This window comes from Symsagittifera roscoffensis, chromosome 1 (assembly GCF_963678635.1).
Source record: "Symsagittifera roscoffensis chromosome 1, txSymRosc1.1, whole genome shotgun sequence".
NCBI classification, from domain to species: Eukaryota; Metazoa; Xenacoelomorpha; order Acoela; family Convolutidae; genus Symsagittifera; species Symsagittifera roscoffensis.
The window spans coordinates 1418882-1435771 of NC_087062.1; positions in this window are offsets into that span (position 1 = coordinate 1418882).

Below are 16890 nucleotides of genomic sequence, written 5' to 3' on the forward strand. Positions count from 1 at the left end.
TTTTGCGGGTCAAATCATCTCTAGTATCCGTCCTATGAGTTTCATAAAGCTAGCCCCGATAATTTCCATTCGGGGGGGTTGCAAAATCGGTACCGTTTTAAAATCCTGCTTAGTCTCTGTTTGTTTTGGTCGATTTTGCAACTTAACCAATTGTTTACTCTGCTACTTAGCTCTGTTGATTCGTCAATACCGATCTACGTACTACTCATTAACTTTCTCTACACTGCATGCATTTCTCAAGGTAAAACTCTCAGCCAAAGTCTGACTTTGGCAAAAATGAGTTGGGATCACCAATCCTACACTAGCTATCGAAAAAAAACCATGAATATTTCATTTGTCCTTGCTTGACTTGCTTGCTGGAAAAAAACTTCATCCTCGAACTGCATCTAAAATTTAAACTTTGCTTCACTTGAAATCAATGCTTTGAAAACTTTGGATGTTGCGTCAGGAAGCTCGGGATCTAAGCTAACACTGATTTTTTTTTCAAACCGTCCCATCAACTTAAAATGCTCCCCAAAGTTGCGTAACAAGACTTGCCTAGCTTACAAAACAATGTCTTATGTAAAATTAGTTAAAAACTTGATCGAATTCAAATTTTTGAAAATTACTTCGCTTTAACTTTTTTAAGTTTTTGCAGAATGAAGTCTGATCAGATCAAATCATTAGATCACATGAGGTCTTAAAACTAAATTGAGATTCTTTAAATTTGAATTACTGGCCTTCCTTCTTGTGAAAACGTATATTTTCTCATGAATCTAAATCACAATTTTACGTCAATTTGAAATTGCTTTGCCTAATTTTCTGGCTGAAAAAACTTGTCGGCTTGTTTAGAATCAAATCAAGGTAGAGCAACCAATTTGAAGTAATCCAAGCCTGTATTGAATGCTTGCTTTCACTTACAGAGGGATCGGATCAAGACTTGTTATTGAATTTAATTATACCCAAAGCAAAGCAGAGAAAAAATAGACCTCAAGGAAATACAGAAGGAGGAGGTGTTTCTTGAAAAAATAAGTGAACCTAGCACCCACAAATCCGAGCGTACAACTTTTTTAGCTTGTAAGAATTCAAACTAAACAAGAGTGGCTGATAAGCCTCAAATTATTCATATCAAAGAAACTCATATTAGAAGCTATTTCTCCCAGAAACAAAAAAAATATTGGCCGCCAGAAGTGCGGACAGCTGAACAGAAAACCAGATTCTAATCATCTGAGTACAATATGCATCTCAGATCACGATTTAAATAAGATTGATTTTGAGCTCGCTTCGGTTCATTTCAACAAAATTGACCTTGAAACTCCACAAATGATCATGAGCCCCTTAACTGACCATGAAACCCCGTATTTGACCATGAAACATCATAGCTTTGGTAGGATGAACTCAAATATTTGATGTAAACATCGAATGGAGAGTTTTAAGGAACATTTTGAAAACGAAAGAAATTATTTGAAAATTTCAATGCATTCATTATAACGCACAAAAGTTTCAGAGTCCTAAGTGCTGAACTCCCACCTTAAGGCTTTTTAGGTTTTGGCATGACCTTAATGAAATTTGAAGACGTAAATGGACGATTTTTCTTATTTCGTCTTGGTGATATGTATATGTGTATAAGTGAAGTTTGAGATGAAATAGTTAAAATAAAAATGTCATGTGCTTTGATTTAGCTTCAAACAATTAAGTTCAAAATTCTGAAATAAAGGCGAAACAGACTCCGTGTAATGACCAAAATTGAGGGTAGTAGTTTACTAATCGCGATGATCCCGCAATGATCCCACAAGGGAGTCCTACCATAAGGGTGGGTACCGTGGGAAAATAAAAACCATAGAGGTGGGTACCTTGGGAAAATTAGAACTAAATGGGTGGCACCGTGGGAAAATAAAAACTCAGGGTTGCTACCGTGGGAAAAATCGAAATCACAGGAGCTCCAAAACTTTGGAAAACCTGTTGGAGGGGGCATCGGTTCAGACTGAATATTACGTGCTTCTTCCTCTGAAAAGAAAAGATTAAAACCTGAAAAACTTTCTACTGATTAAAACAGCAGCACAAGGAGTAACTTTCCATCGCCTTTGTGAAGTTTGGACTATTGAGTTGATATGAGTGGCGGTGTTATGAATAATCTTGAATTTTGTGTAGCGTAGTTTAACTATAGCTACCAGTGGGCTGTTTCCTTAATTTGAGCTATGCTAAAAGCGTTGTAAACGTTTTGGCAAATCAATAGCAACCACGAGCAGTGTCCGCGTTGGGACTGAACGTATGGATGATTCGATTACATGGTAAATTGATTTTAGGTAGTAAAAAAGCTATAAAACTAGAAGATAAAAAATATTTTGAAAAATGAAAAAATGAAAACTTTTCAAAGTCTGTTAAACTTAAACACTGTGAAAAATGGGCTTCCGGGTCTGTAGGGGACCTGAAATTTTGCACCTAGAAGATATTACTAGCAAACAGGTCAAACAAATAAAGAAAGTGTTTTGTCTAAGAACTCGAGCAAAATTGAAACAAAAATCGATAAGTGTTTACAAAATTATTCAGTATTGGAAAACTGTAAGCCAGGAAAACTGGGGACTGAGAGTGGTGATCACGCTTAGACAAAAAAAATGAAGTATTCAAATAAACAATAAAACTATTTATGTTTTGAAATTGTACTTTAAAAAAACTTATTAAAGATACCTGCATGGTTATTTTCATTTCTACCGGCTGAAAGTTCAGCAGGTCGAACAAGTGTTGGAAAAAAATACAAAACGAAAATGGAGAAGCAAAGAGTTACTTCATTCGACTTGGAAATCATTAACAAGATTTATTCGACTGTGAAAAAAATCTAACCGGAAATTTCTGACCGCCGAATTCATTTTCTGGCTGCATGTTCTTTGTTTTTATTTTCCAATGAAAACGATAAAAATTATGACGTTGCTAATGTACTTCGGTCATCTGAAGTCTTATTGAAAGAAGCAATTCATCATTGGACAAATATTGTAACGAATCAAAATATTACGTCTGCATGCAATTTTACACGGTGCAGCGGGATTTTTTCACGAAGTTTGTAATACTGGTCCCACCTACTGTGATACGCTACTCTGGAAGTGTTACAACAGCTGGATTGGTCAATTGGGTGGTACTGTTTTCTGTTTATCTGTTAAACCGGCAAAATTAACTTTCTATCAATTGTTAGAATGTTGAAGGAAAGATCATTCGAGCTAGACTTGGAATGACTTCGCCATAGAAAAAGCACTTTTATAGTTAGCGAAATAGCCATTACAACATCGTATTATAACAATTTTCTTAATTTTCTGCATACACTCCTTTTCAACTCACTTCCAAAATTTTAAGAAGTAGCGCACATTTGATTAACAAACAGCTTGCACGGAGCGGCGATCAACAATGCAGCGATCAATTTTATTTGAACCAAAATCAAATTATTCAGTCGAAATTTCGTTTTGAGAAAACTGAATTTCTTGTAAAGTACCTGGATAGAAAAGCCGAGAATCTTGATAAATTGGGTTGCCCAATATTTGAAACTTACCTTTCAGAGTTTAATAAACATTTGGATCATTACAACTAGAGCAACCACTGCGCCCTGAAGAAAAGCAAAGTCTTTTATGACTGGCTGAAAAGTGAGCAGCAACGAAACACTGACAAAATTGGAGACATACCTACTTAAAATTTTAGTGTTATGTGCTTGAACGACTTCAAAGAAAGACATAAAAATGTCTTTGACCAGAAAAGAACGAATGAATAGCAGAGATCAAGTGGTTCAGTGGAAAAAACTAGTTATACATTCAGGAGAGGAATTGTCTACTTTACGAAGATTTTCCCAGTGAGTGATCAAATCATCTATTTTCAACGACACCAGTGTATCCAAAATGTTGGCCAGTAAACGAGGAGTTTATCTTCCCAGGCTAATCTTTTTACCCAAACGTCAACCGGGAATTCAAACGGACCTCAGCAGCACCGACCTACCTGAAGAAATAAGTTTAAAAAAGTCTAACTCCAAATAAAATTGTATTTCATTCAAAACCCAATAATGTCTCAGCAATTTTTGTAAAGGAATTGTATGACACAATATCAATGACACAAGTAAAGATTGCACAGGTAAAACTTGATACGAATTTTTTTTACTGCTCAGATGAAAAAATAATAAATTCTTAGTACCACACATTTTTTCTTCCTCAAGGAGAAACGATTGATATAGGTAGATCGTATGAGAGGCAGAGAGAGAGAGAGAAAGAGATAATGAGTGAAAGAGAAAATCAAATTGAAATCCTGAAATCCTGAATGTCTGAAATAGCAGATCATGCGCTTGATGCGACTATAGTTACTGTCTTTGTTTGTGATCAAAATAACACCATACAATAATGTTGTTTTGATGCCACAGTTCCCAGGTAAGAAATGGTTTTGTCTCAAAATATTTTTTTAATTTTTTTAAATTATGTTTTAGAATCTATAACTTTTTTTTACCCAACTAAGCAGTGAAGAACATCAGTTTGGTTTGCAAATATCTCTGGTTTAGCTGAGTACATACTATCTAATCCAAGGGCATGAATAATGTTATTGATACATCGACAAGGCTATTTATGCCAGTTGTAGGACCTGGAAAAACTGAATTAATTTTCAAATTATTGAAAAGGAATTTTTTCATCCCAAATTTAGAAAAATTTGATTTTTTTCCAAAGATATTCAACCTATAGCTCGGTAAAAATCAATATTCACAGTATTAAAATCGATCTCCTAAAATTTGGTAGACTTGGATGTTTGAGAAACATTGAAAACATTTTACTGCGTTTGATGATAAGGCGAAGAAAATTACAATGATACAAAAATTGGTAAACTAGCAAAGGCAGGAAGACACAAAGTGTTGCTTGTTATCTATGTCAAACATAACTTATTCCATCAAAAACGGGGTCATGAGCTCCTGTCACATCATTCTGTTTAAATCACTCCATGATTTTTAGCAACTTGATCATCTAGGCAAGCAACTTAATGAAACCAATTTTTTACGAAATTCGTACGAACAGGCTATAAAGGATACCTTCGGACTTCTACCTATAGATTAAGATTACCGAACATCAGAATGTCTTAGACACTCTTCAAACATATTACCTCCTGAGCTCAATTTTCTATTTGGCATTACATTAGACAGAGATGACACCCATCACAAATGAACGCGAAAAAATTATCTAACAATTGAATCCAAGTCAACTACGGAGCTTTATTAGAAAATCATCAAATACTCATTTATATCAGTCGTCTGCAGATGCTTCCTAATTTTAGTCAACGGTAATGTGCCTGTTAGTTTCCCAAATTTTAATAGTTTTGAAGAAACATACAAGATTTTAATCATCCCAAAAACTAGTCTGGAAAAAAAATAGCTGTTATACTGATTAAACAAGGATTTTATCAAATCAGACCTATACTTTTTTTGCTTCAAGAATTTGACACCATAATTATGACAGCCTTAGAGTTTGTTCTTGTTCTGAAGCATATTGCTATCAGAGAACAAACCCATGCATTGCAAATTTTGTTCGGCAACTCTATCAAACAGACAAAACCTTAATTATCATGCTTGAACCGTTCACGACCCAAAAATGCAACATCAGCAACAATTTTTTCCAGCAACACCCCAAATATTAGATATAGCAACCCGGAAGAACACACCAAATCAGGCCCTAAAAACACAGTAAAAACACAATCAAAAAGCAATTGGAAGTAGACGCAGCAAATCTTGATTGACAACAAAAGAAAATTGGATGTTCTTATTCCAAAGAAACGAACTCCAATAAGAAGGTGCTCCAATTTTTTCACCAACGTTCGAAATGATTTCTGATTTAATACTAACTTAAGCAACTCACAACTCATTAGATTTATTTGAAAAATCTCCTTTACTCGTTACATTTGAAAAAATGAATTTAATCAAAAAATTAGTCCATCATATTCACTTGATGGTCCCATACTCAAATTTGAGTTCTTAGAACACAGAAAAGTTTTTTATCGATCACAAGCGAACTCGATTGGTGATTGTAGCACACATCGTTCAAAATAATGATTATGTCAGGTGAACTCATACTACATAGGGAGCGCAACAAGACATGCCATTATTCGATAAAATCCAACTTGATATGTTCAATGTCCTTCGAAGGAAAATAATTTCAATATCTTATGCTAATTTTGCACATAGATTTTTCATTGAGACCGAACTCTATCCCGATAGTGATGCAAAACAAACCTAGCTTGCTTTTCAAGGATATTATTAAGAAGATAATCCGTCAGGTAATGGTGGTGGTTATGGGCGGGCTGACGATGTCGCGGAACCTAAGCTTATCGTAGCTGCATCTAACGAATTCCATGTATTTGGTAAAATTGCATGTGATTTCTTTTATATGACAAGCTTAAAACAAGTGATGTTACATTTTACAACTTTTGGTTAATTAGTGTTGTTACTCTCTGTGAGTAGATCTCCTAATGACTTTGTTATTATGTCAGTGCATCGAGATAAGCCTTATCAACTTCAAATTACCAAAGCTTACCTATATGTGCGCAAAATGGCAGTAACAAGTTTTGTACTATCATCGATAGGAAAAATTCTGTTGAAAACACCAGCAGTATACAATTGTACTGAAGTTTTATTGAAGCACTTTTTTTTAATAGCAACTGGTTTACAGAGCTGGCGACAGTTGACGTTTACGTGAAAGAGCCAGCTCGTAGAATGATTGGGGCAATGAGTTCCAATGAAGCATACTTGGGTACCAATCGGACAAATCCGTTTCGTTATAAAAAGACTCGGGTTGAATATGATCATTGTGTATCGAAATGGTCTACCTTTTGCAAGTGTTCCAATATACAACAGTTAACTAAAAAGTTGTACAACCCTGCTTTCAATTTAGTTTCAAATGCTTTCAAATTTGGCGATCAGTTGGCTATGAATAAGTTTGCCCGAATTAATAGAAACAACAACCTGGAAGAAGGCACCAAAACAAGCCTTAAAGCACAGTAAAAATCAAAAAGCAAGTTGGAGGTGGACGCAGCAAACCTTGATTGATTAGAAAAGTAAGACGACAACAACAACAAAAAGAAAAACAAAAGTTCGCACTGAGAAGTCGCTCCAATTTGTTATTAACCGTATGAAATGATTTCTACTTTAATACCAACTGAAGCAACTCACAGCCCATTAGATTTATTGAAAAAAACTCTTTTAGCCGTGACTTTTGAAAATGCATTAACTCATAAAATTGATCCATTTGAATAACCTGATAGTCTCATGCTCGAATTTGAAGTTATGAAAGATAGTAACCAATTCTTTTTATCTTAAACGAACTCGATTGGAGATTGTAGCACGCATCGTACAAAATAATAGTAAAATCCTGCGAACTCATTTAACAGAGGCAGCAAAACGAGACACGCTATATTTGTCAAAAAATCCTTTTCAAATTTTTTTCCGAATGTACAATGTCATTGAATGGCGAAAAGTTTCAACAACACGTCGAGTTTTTATTCACGTGAGAGCGAGCGTGCATCGACATTCCATGTCCGATCAAACAGAAAATTGCCAAGAACACACTATTGACTTAAATCTTTGCAAGGCAAATGCACAATCACCAGATTAAAGAGGTTATCAATTATTGCGAGCTTTTGAATTATAGATATAGAGGTTGTTTAGCTGCTTCTGCTTCTTCAAGATTTAATTTTGAAAAAAAAACAGCAATTTCATGATAATGAATGCATCTAATTCCGATCAGTTTGGAAAAGACAGGAATTTCACGAAGAAAATTATAAAAATATGAGACACTTTATCAAGGAAGAAAATACTTATGAAGAAAGCCAAATACTTATGAAAAAACCAATCGAACCTGAGAACTAGGTTTTATGTCGACTCTTTTCTGTTTATATTGCCAAGCTGGTAAATTCATCTAGATTTCCTATAGGTTTTAAGGTTCATGATCATGATATGATGCGTTTTTTTAAACAGACGTTGTTTTAACTTTGTGATGTAATTATTTTGTATTCTAATGGATAACTTTTTTTTGAAAAAATTTTTTGTTTAACTTCTAAATTTGAACAGTCTAAAAATTTCTTGCAAAAAGCATAATATTTTTGTCCCCGGATATAGTTTAATATCAAGTCCTTCATAAGACAAAACATGAGCATTCGGTTAAAGTTGCAAAAATTAACACGGCGTTTCTCGTCGCTATACTCTTCGGAAACGCCTTTCGCTGGTGTAGTCAAAAGTTTAATGAAAAACTTTAAAATCAAACTTTGAACTTATTTTACATAAAAAGTAAAAACGAAAGTCTTTGTTCTAACTCTAGAGGACCATACGCACTCATAATTAAACTATGAGGCAGTTTATCAAGGGAGGATTTCAAATGCTTATGAAAAAACCAATCCAATCTGAGAACTCGGTTTTATGTGGAATCTTTTTCATTTAGTTTGATCAAGTGGAAACTTCATCTAATTTCCCATAGTTTTGAAAATTAATTAGCATGATAAGATACGTTTTGTTAAACTTGCGTTTTAAAATTGCAATGTACTGGGTTTGTTCTCTAATTTATATCTTTTTTTCCAAAAAATGTATTTTACATTGATTTTGAACAGTCTGAAAAAAACGCATAAAATTTTTGTACCCGGAAAATTTTTCATATCAAATACTTCAAATTATGTTGCGTTTTGCTAACGATATGTTGTTTTAAATAGGTGATGTAATTAGTTTGTGTTTTAAGTTATATTGTTTTTCCAAACGTGTTTTTTTAACATCCAAGTTTGAACAGTCTAAAACGTTCAGAAAAATAAGCATAAAATTTTTGTCCCGAGAATTATTTTCAAATCAAATCCTTTAAACAATACAGGCATGGCCATTCTACTTAATGCGCAATAGATGCTCGTCGCCGGGAACGCCAAAGCTGGTGTAGTCATTTTTTTAATGAGAGTTTTTTAATATCAAAGCTTGAATTTCTTTTAATTGGTAACTTGAACAAACAAAGTACTTGTTCTATTTTTAGATGACCATACCCTCTCGTAATAATCTCAATAATTTTTGAAAACCCAGAAACCCTACACTATCCAATATATCATTAAAACGCTCAATGGTTACAGTAGTAATTAGGTCAGTTTGAGTTTGAATGGATCGAGTCTGTAAGGAAAAGCAAACTTGCGGCAATCTGTTTTGCATAGAAGCTCCATCATGGTCAAGGTTGTTAGCCGAGTTGTAGTTTCGTTCTTTCCATCAGTGATAGATGATAATTGCTGCAGCCCACGATAAAATTCTTAAACGAAGAAAGAAGGCAAGGCACAAATAAAGTTCTTAGGTACATGTTCATATCTGCTTTACCATAGTCTTTTGTCACTTCAGTGAGAAATTGCTTATGTAGCGAACCATTTTCAGAACATTGAGTACAAAAGTTGTTCTTAATAGAATGAACTGCAAATGTTTGTATTTGAATTGAGGATAGAAACATCGGGTTCATTGTTCAATTTTAAAAAAACTTGAATTTTCAATCAGAAATATTTTAACCTTTCTGAAAAATCTTCATACATTGCTTCAATCAGGTACATTAAAAATCAAATTGATATAATTAGATCAAATTACAAAGTTTTTTTACTTAACACAAACGACAATTTTTTATCAGTAATCTGACAATTCTTTTATCAGTAATCTTCTTCATCGTCACTGTTTTTACTGTTGCTGTCTTTTTTGAGCCAGACTGGTTGTTTTGAAATATATCGTCATTTCTGAAGCCTATCGTTTACTGTTGTGGACTTCTTGAACAGCCCATCAACAAGACTTCTCCCATTTGAACAGCCCATCATCAATACAATCAAACTCTCTCGTCAATAAAACAACTGATTAATGACATTTGAACAGCCCATCATCATTCTTTTTGAATAATTTAGTTGTTATGTATGTACCTGTTTTTTCAAAAATTTTGGTTCCTACCCCGACTATCCGTTTTTCTCCGGAAGAAAAATCACAAAATCTTCATAAAATCAGAATCACCTTCAAGCGTGTACATTGTTAAGTTGCGTTCAAATATTTAACTGTTTTATGTATATCACTGCTCAAATTTGGTTTAATTATCGCTAGTCTGGGTTTAATTATTTTTATGGGACGCCTTAAACTTGAGTGGGACATTTTATTTATTTTTTTTGGGTAGAATTTTATAATTTTTAGTTACAGATGTCATTAGTACCTGATATGCATATACTAGGTCATAAGTTTTAATTAATTTGCCTGTTGGCGTACATGTATTTCCTTTGAAGTGAAACATTTAATAACACTTAGTCCTGGGGACATCATAAAAAGGCGTCGTGTGGTTCCTTTGAAGTACGGATCTTTGAAGCTTTCTCTGTTAAGCTTTCACATAACAGAAGAAAAAACAGTTTAAATCTGAGACGCACTTTGCTATTTTAAACCTACCAGCCACACCCAAGCAATTGCTTGCTGATTTTTTTCTCTTGCTCATTTCCTCTTACGAAACTAGTTAAAACTCCTACATGAAGAAAAAAACATAACATATCTAAAACAAAATGACAAATACTATTCAATTTATTTCCTCGTCCGACAAAAAGAGAACACATAAGAAAATCATTTGCCATAGTACAACGACATAGAGAGAGGAAGCCATCACCAGTCAATGACCTAACTTGGCGACTATCTAACAAAGAGTAGCAGGTGTGAACGAGGAAAAATCATACAACGCTACCGAACTAAGTCTTGGACCAGATTGACTTTCTTTGTCAGGTAACGAAAACGAATGTACAAGCGCTCAACAGTCTCCGTTTGGTACCCTGCTCTTGACAAAACGGACGTCAATGATGCGGCTTCTCTCGAGCAATCACCACGAAAGATCCTGTTTCGGTAAGACTGTGATTCGATTCCTCTTTACGAGAACCAAGAGGGATGCAGTCGTGACTATGCGGAACGGAAGGCCTGTTGGGAGACTGAAGCAGCGATCTCTTCTCCAGCTGACTCAACTGTTCGGGTAGATGAAATGACTTCAGCGTTCGCCACAACTCCAGTTACCATGAGCAGAGGAAGCAGTTGGACAGAGAACTCGAATTCTGTTATCGACCTGTCAGTGACTCCAGACATCAATCAACGACACTCCAATTGCTGCATGCTATGCAAAAGAAAAGAAAATTCAGTTTCAGGAATCATAAAAAATTGAACTGTACTGTTTTTTTTTGCTTAGTTTGTGTTGAAAAGATTTTGAAAAAAATCAGTTCAAATGAATTTAAAGTTAAATAAAAAAGTTTTTTTTTTAGAAATTCAGCAGTCAGCAAAATGTAAATCAACTATATAGCTTACAAGTAGTCCTAGTGCGTCAATTGAATATAGTATCAAATCCTTATAAAAATTGACCAATTTTTTTTTTTGAAAAAAAAAACATCTTTTTTTTGAAACTAGAATAGTCACTATCAAATTTTTGCTAAAATTTACAAGTAGTAATTGTTCGAAACGAAAATTTATTGCTTCTGTAGGTTGCACGACTATAGGATAGCCATATTTTACACTTTATTGTTATGCTAAGATATTTTGTTTGAAAGTGAAGCCACTTAGAAAGCGTTATTACTCGGACATCAAAAATTCAAAATAAAAAAAAAAACATTTTTTTTGAAAACGAATTAGAAGATCATTTACAGTTGGTCAGTGCTTAGATGTACTTAGATCATTCAAGATTCTATGAAATACCTAGAACCAATTAAAATAAAATTATGATAATTGTGCTTTTTTGATTGATAAAAAAATTTCAAAAAATTTTTTGACCTCACTTGAGAAAAATGCAAAGAATATACGTTTTTTTGACAGTTCGGTATGAACATAAGTTTTACAAATAGTTATATGAGTATATACATATTTCTGTGTGTTAATTGACTAGCTAGCTTACTAGGCTGAAATGAGGAAATGAGGAAATCATGCAGTTATACATGTTCCAGAGCCTCTGTGTACCTCTTTAAATTTTATTGAAATGATATCAATCATTAAACATCAAATTTTTTATATTTTGTTTTTGCTTTTTTGCTTCAAAATTGGATTTATATAAATTATGAACTTTTTTCGTGATGTTTTGATGTCGCTATGAAAAAACCAGATGATTAGTTGAACGCTCAAAATGACTGCCTTACGACAGGGTAACAAAACTGTGCTCCAGGATCGGTGATTAAAAACTTTTTATCAATGAGTTAGAGACTATACGCTCGTTATAACTCCAACGAAAAACGTTTTTTAAGACTTTTCGCATCGTTTAAATAATTTTCATAACCATTTAGCCTCTGGTGCCTGATTCATTGTCGGGTTGGAATTCGCTTCTTGTTCAGGTTTTGGAAGTGATTTAAAGAAGACTGGGGGAAGAAAAAAAAAGAGAGTCGCTATAATAGGAAGTTGAAAAAGCTAATTCTCTAACTATAAAATTGTTTATTTTTCTGCAGCGAAATCATTCCAAGTCTAGCACGACTGATCTTTTCTTGAACGTTCTGACAATTAATGGAAACTTGTTCTTGCCAGTTTATTATATGAACAGAAAAAAGTACCACTCAAGTGACCAATCAGGTTGTTGTTACAGTTACGGGGTGTTATATAACAGTAGGTAGGATCAGTATTGCAAAGTTCGTGAACGAACCCCGCCGCTGCATCGTTTAAAATTGCATGCTTCTTAATATTTTTAAATTAATCAAATAATGAAGAACTCTCTTTGCCAATTAAACCTCCAATTATCTAGGTTTAAAAGCATCCTTATAGTTTATATCGCTTTTACTAGAAAAGTAAAACAGAGAACATGCAGCTATAAAAATTATTTTCGGCGGCTATAACTTTCGTGATAGAATTTTTCACAGTCAACTAAACCTCTTGAATGATTTCTAAAACCATTGAGGTAACACTATACTTTTCCAATTTCATTTTGTATATTTTTCCAACACTTCTTCGACGTGCTGAAACTCAAGCCAGTTGAAATAAAAGTAACCATGCAGAATTCAACTTCTGAGTTTTAATATAGAAAAATTCAAAACATCAATTTGATTTATCTTTTATGCAAATACATCAAACAGTTTCTCTAAGCGTGGTCAGCACACTCAGTCGTTAGTATTTTTTTATTTTGGCTTAATGTTTTTCAATACTGAACAATTTTGTAAACAATTTTCGAGTTTTGTTTAATTTTTTGCACGAATTGATAGTCAAAGCAGTTCCATTTTTTATCTGACCTGTTTGACAGAAGTATCTTCCGAGTGAGGTTATTGTGCAAGTTTTCAGGTCCCCTGCTTACCTAGGAGCTCAATTTTTCCATAATGTTTAGCTTTAACAGATTTTGAAAAATCGGTTCACTCTGTATTCGGATCATTCATACGTTCATCCAACAAAGGAAAAAGCCCACTGCTAGCTACACTTTAAGTACGCGTCATAAAACTCACCACTACTCGTAACACCACCACTCATACCCGTTAAACATCATTAAACTATTTACAAGGGCGATAGTCAGGTTTTTCTATTAATTTCTCGCTGTTTCAATCAGTAGAAAGCTTCTCCGCTTATAAATTAATCAATTCAGTATACAAAACAAGTAATTTTTGAATCAGTCACATAATTGTCCAATGAAGAATTGTTTATGCCAAAAGACCTCCAAAAGTTAAAAAGCATCATCAAATTTTATACTGTTTATACTGGAAAAGTAGAAGAGAGAACTGGTAGCTAGAAAATGATTTCGGCGGGCAGAATTTTCCGGATAGTTTTTTTACAGTCATCTAAATCTCTGGAGTGATTTCCAAGTCCGTTGAAGTAATTCTACTATTTTCAAAATTCATTTTGTACTTTTTTTCTTAATTTGAACAAACGTATGAATGATTCGATTAGAGAACAAATCGAATTTAGCCTTTCATTATTTCAATGTCCAAAATGTTTTCGATTTTCTTCGTTTTATAGCTTTTTCACCGGCTAAAATCGATTTACCCTGTATTCGAACCATTCATACGTTCATTCAAAATAAGGTAACAGCCCACGGCTAGCAATAATTTAAGGGCGCTGCCTAAAACTCACGATGATTCAGGACACCACCACTCATACACGCTCGATAGTCAAACATTTACAAGCGCGATAGAAACTTATTTCTATCAATCTCTTGCTGTTTCAATCAGTAGAAAGCTTTTCTGCTGATAAATTATTCACTGCCGAGGACGAAAAATGTGATTTTTGAATCAATCAGTTAATAGTCCAATGAAGAATTGTCTATGCCAATAAGGCCTTCAGTAGTCTAAGTTTAATAGACCCATCTTAGTTTATATAATATTTACTAGAAAAGTAGAAGAAAGAACATGCAATTAGAAAATAATTTCGGCGGATTTAGAAAATAATTTTCCGGATAGGTTTTTCCACAGTCAACTAAAGCTCTTGAAAGATTTCCAAGTCCGTTGAAGTAACCCTAGAACTTTCAAATTTCATTTTGTATTTTTTTCAACACTTCGACGTGCTGAGATTCAAGCCGGTTGAAATAAAAAGTAACCCTGAAGAATTCAGTTTTTGAGTTTTGTTATAGAACAAATTCAAAACATAAATTTGACTTATCTTTTATTCGAATAACTCATAAATTTTGTCTAAACGTGGTCAACTTACTCAGTCGTCAGTATTTCCCGGCTTAAAATTTGTCAATGCTGATGAATTTTGTGAACAGAAATCAATTTTTGTTCCAACTTTTCACGAATTTTTAGACAAAGCAATTTCACTATTTATTCAACCTGTTTGCAAGTAATATCCTCTGAGTGAGGTAATTGAACAAGTTTTCAGGTCCCCTACATACCTAGTAGCCCAATTTTTTCATAATGTTTAAGTTTAACCGATTTTGAAAAACTTTTATTTTTCAAATTTCAAAATATTTTTTATCTTCTTGTTTTATAGCTTTTTTTCCACCTAAAGTTGGTTTACCCTGTATTCGAAATTTTCTTACGTTCATTAAAAATAAGGAAATAGCCCGCTGCTAGCTATAAGTTAACTACGCTGCATATAACTCACGGTTATTCATAACACCCAGTTATTCATAACACGGTTATTCATAGATGAACTCAAAACGAAGATTTTCTACTGGCCTCCAGAAAAATGGCAGCGGAAATATTGTAAAACAAGTTTTATGGATTTTATCAATTTTTATGCTTTGATCAAACTAACGGACAGTTTTTGTAAAGAAGACTGAATCAATAGTAATCCTCGAAGTTTTAAGAAAATTTTTAACAGTCAGGTAGCGGGCTGAGTTGATCTGAAGAGACAACATCTTTTTTAAAATCCTGTTTTCAGACATTTGAGAATAACGTTACCATCAATCACGAATAATACTATAAATTTGTAAAAAGTTGTGCAAAAATTCAACAATATAGATAACTTATCATTGAATGAGCGCCAACGTGAGCAAGCGCAGAAGGAATTTCAACCTGTTGAAGCGCCGCTAAGAAGTTTCCATTCAATACCATCTTCTATGGACCGTATTGGTTAATCTATGTACCATCTATTCAGAAAAAATTTATAAACTGAAACAAAAACTGAAATTTCGAACTCTTAAAATTTACTTATCGTGCATCTCATTAACTTTATTTTTAAAGACTTAATACGAGCAAAAAAGAGAGAAAAAAATTCAGACTTGATAAACATTTCTTTTTTGATTGCTTTTTTCATTTGATTTGATGTCATTTTTTCGGGTGTACGCTTTCTGCAGCAGTGATTTGTCTAATTCTTGTTGTTCCGATTTTTGATACGAAAGTAACGGACTATTTGTGCTCGGGGTTGGTTTTTTTTCTTCAGACAAATTTCGACTTTCTAACTAGCCATTTTTGACGGAATTTTTTAATATCATTCGAAAGCTATTGTTGTCTTGAGCTAAAACTTGAAAAAACATTTCACCTGTGATCATTTTTCGTAAAGTTAAGGGGGTTTAACGATTGCCATTTTGGCCAATTTGGGACAATTAACGCGCGATATATTTCGCGCTATTAACGCAAAGCGTAAGCGGAGATTTAATCCGTCTTATAAGTCGTACCAAACTGGTTGAAAGGAGCTTATTTGTCATAATTGATTTGTTACAAGGAGCGAAATCTATCATTTTGTACTTTATATGGCGTGTGGGGGATGATTTTCATAAAAAATTTCAAATTTTAGAAAAACAATTTTTCATTTCGTTTTATTTCATTTATTTTTTTAATGTTATTACTGCTCCATACTCCTTAAAAGGCAGTCGGAAAATTCAGCAGTCTGATACGAGCAGTCTTGTTTTGATATAAAATTGTTCACTTTGCCGTTTTCATGTTCTCGTCTTAATACTTTAGAGAGTATTTTCAGTGTTAAATACTCTCTATAGAAGACACCGAGAAATAGTACACAAATCTAAGCCAGGAGATCGAAACTTCAGCGAAAAAACGCTCTTCCGGAAAATTTGAACCAGCCATTCTAATCATTATAGTCCGAATTCAAAATAACGAAACATTGGAAGGACATTGTAAGATATTTATTGCTATCTCAAATAGGAAGACAACTCGTAAACCAGAAATATCCCACGAGCAAAAAACGAGCGAAGCATCATAATACCAAACCATTACAAGTATGTCCACCAAAAAACTCATGTAGGTTCAATTTCAGCGTCATCAGCGGCAGAGGATTTGTCTCAACCAAGAATTGTGTTTCGAAATAGAAAACCAAAAGAAAAATAGAGGTGAAAAAAACATCACAAAATTAGTTTGCCAATTCCAAAATTGGAGAAGCATACTGATCCGTATCAGTTGGGCTAGAAAAGTTAACACCAGGGTTGAATTAGTTATTTCGATTTTTCAGAAAAAAAGCTGAAACGTAGAAAAGATAAATCATTAAATATTATACTCGTCATTTTTTGCGGGACCTCTGTTTAAATCTGAAGTGCGTTATTTTGATGTGGCTAT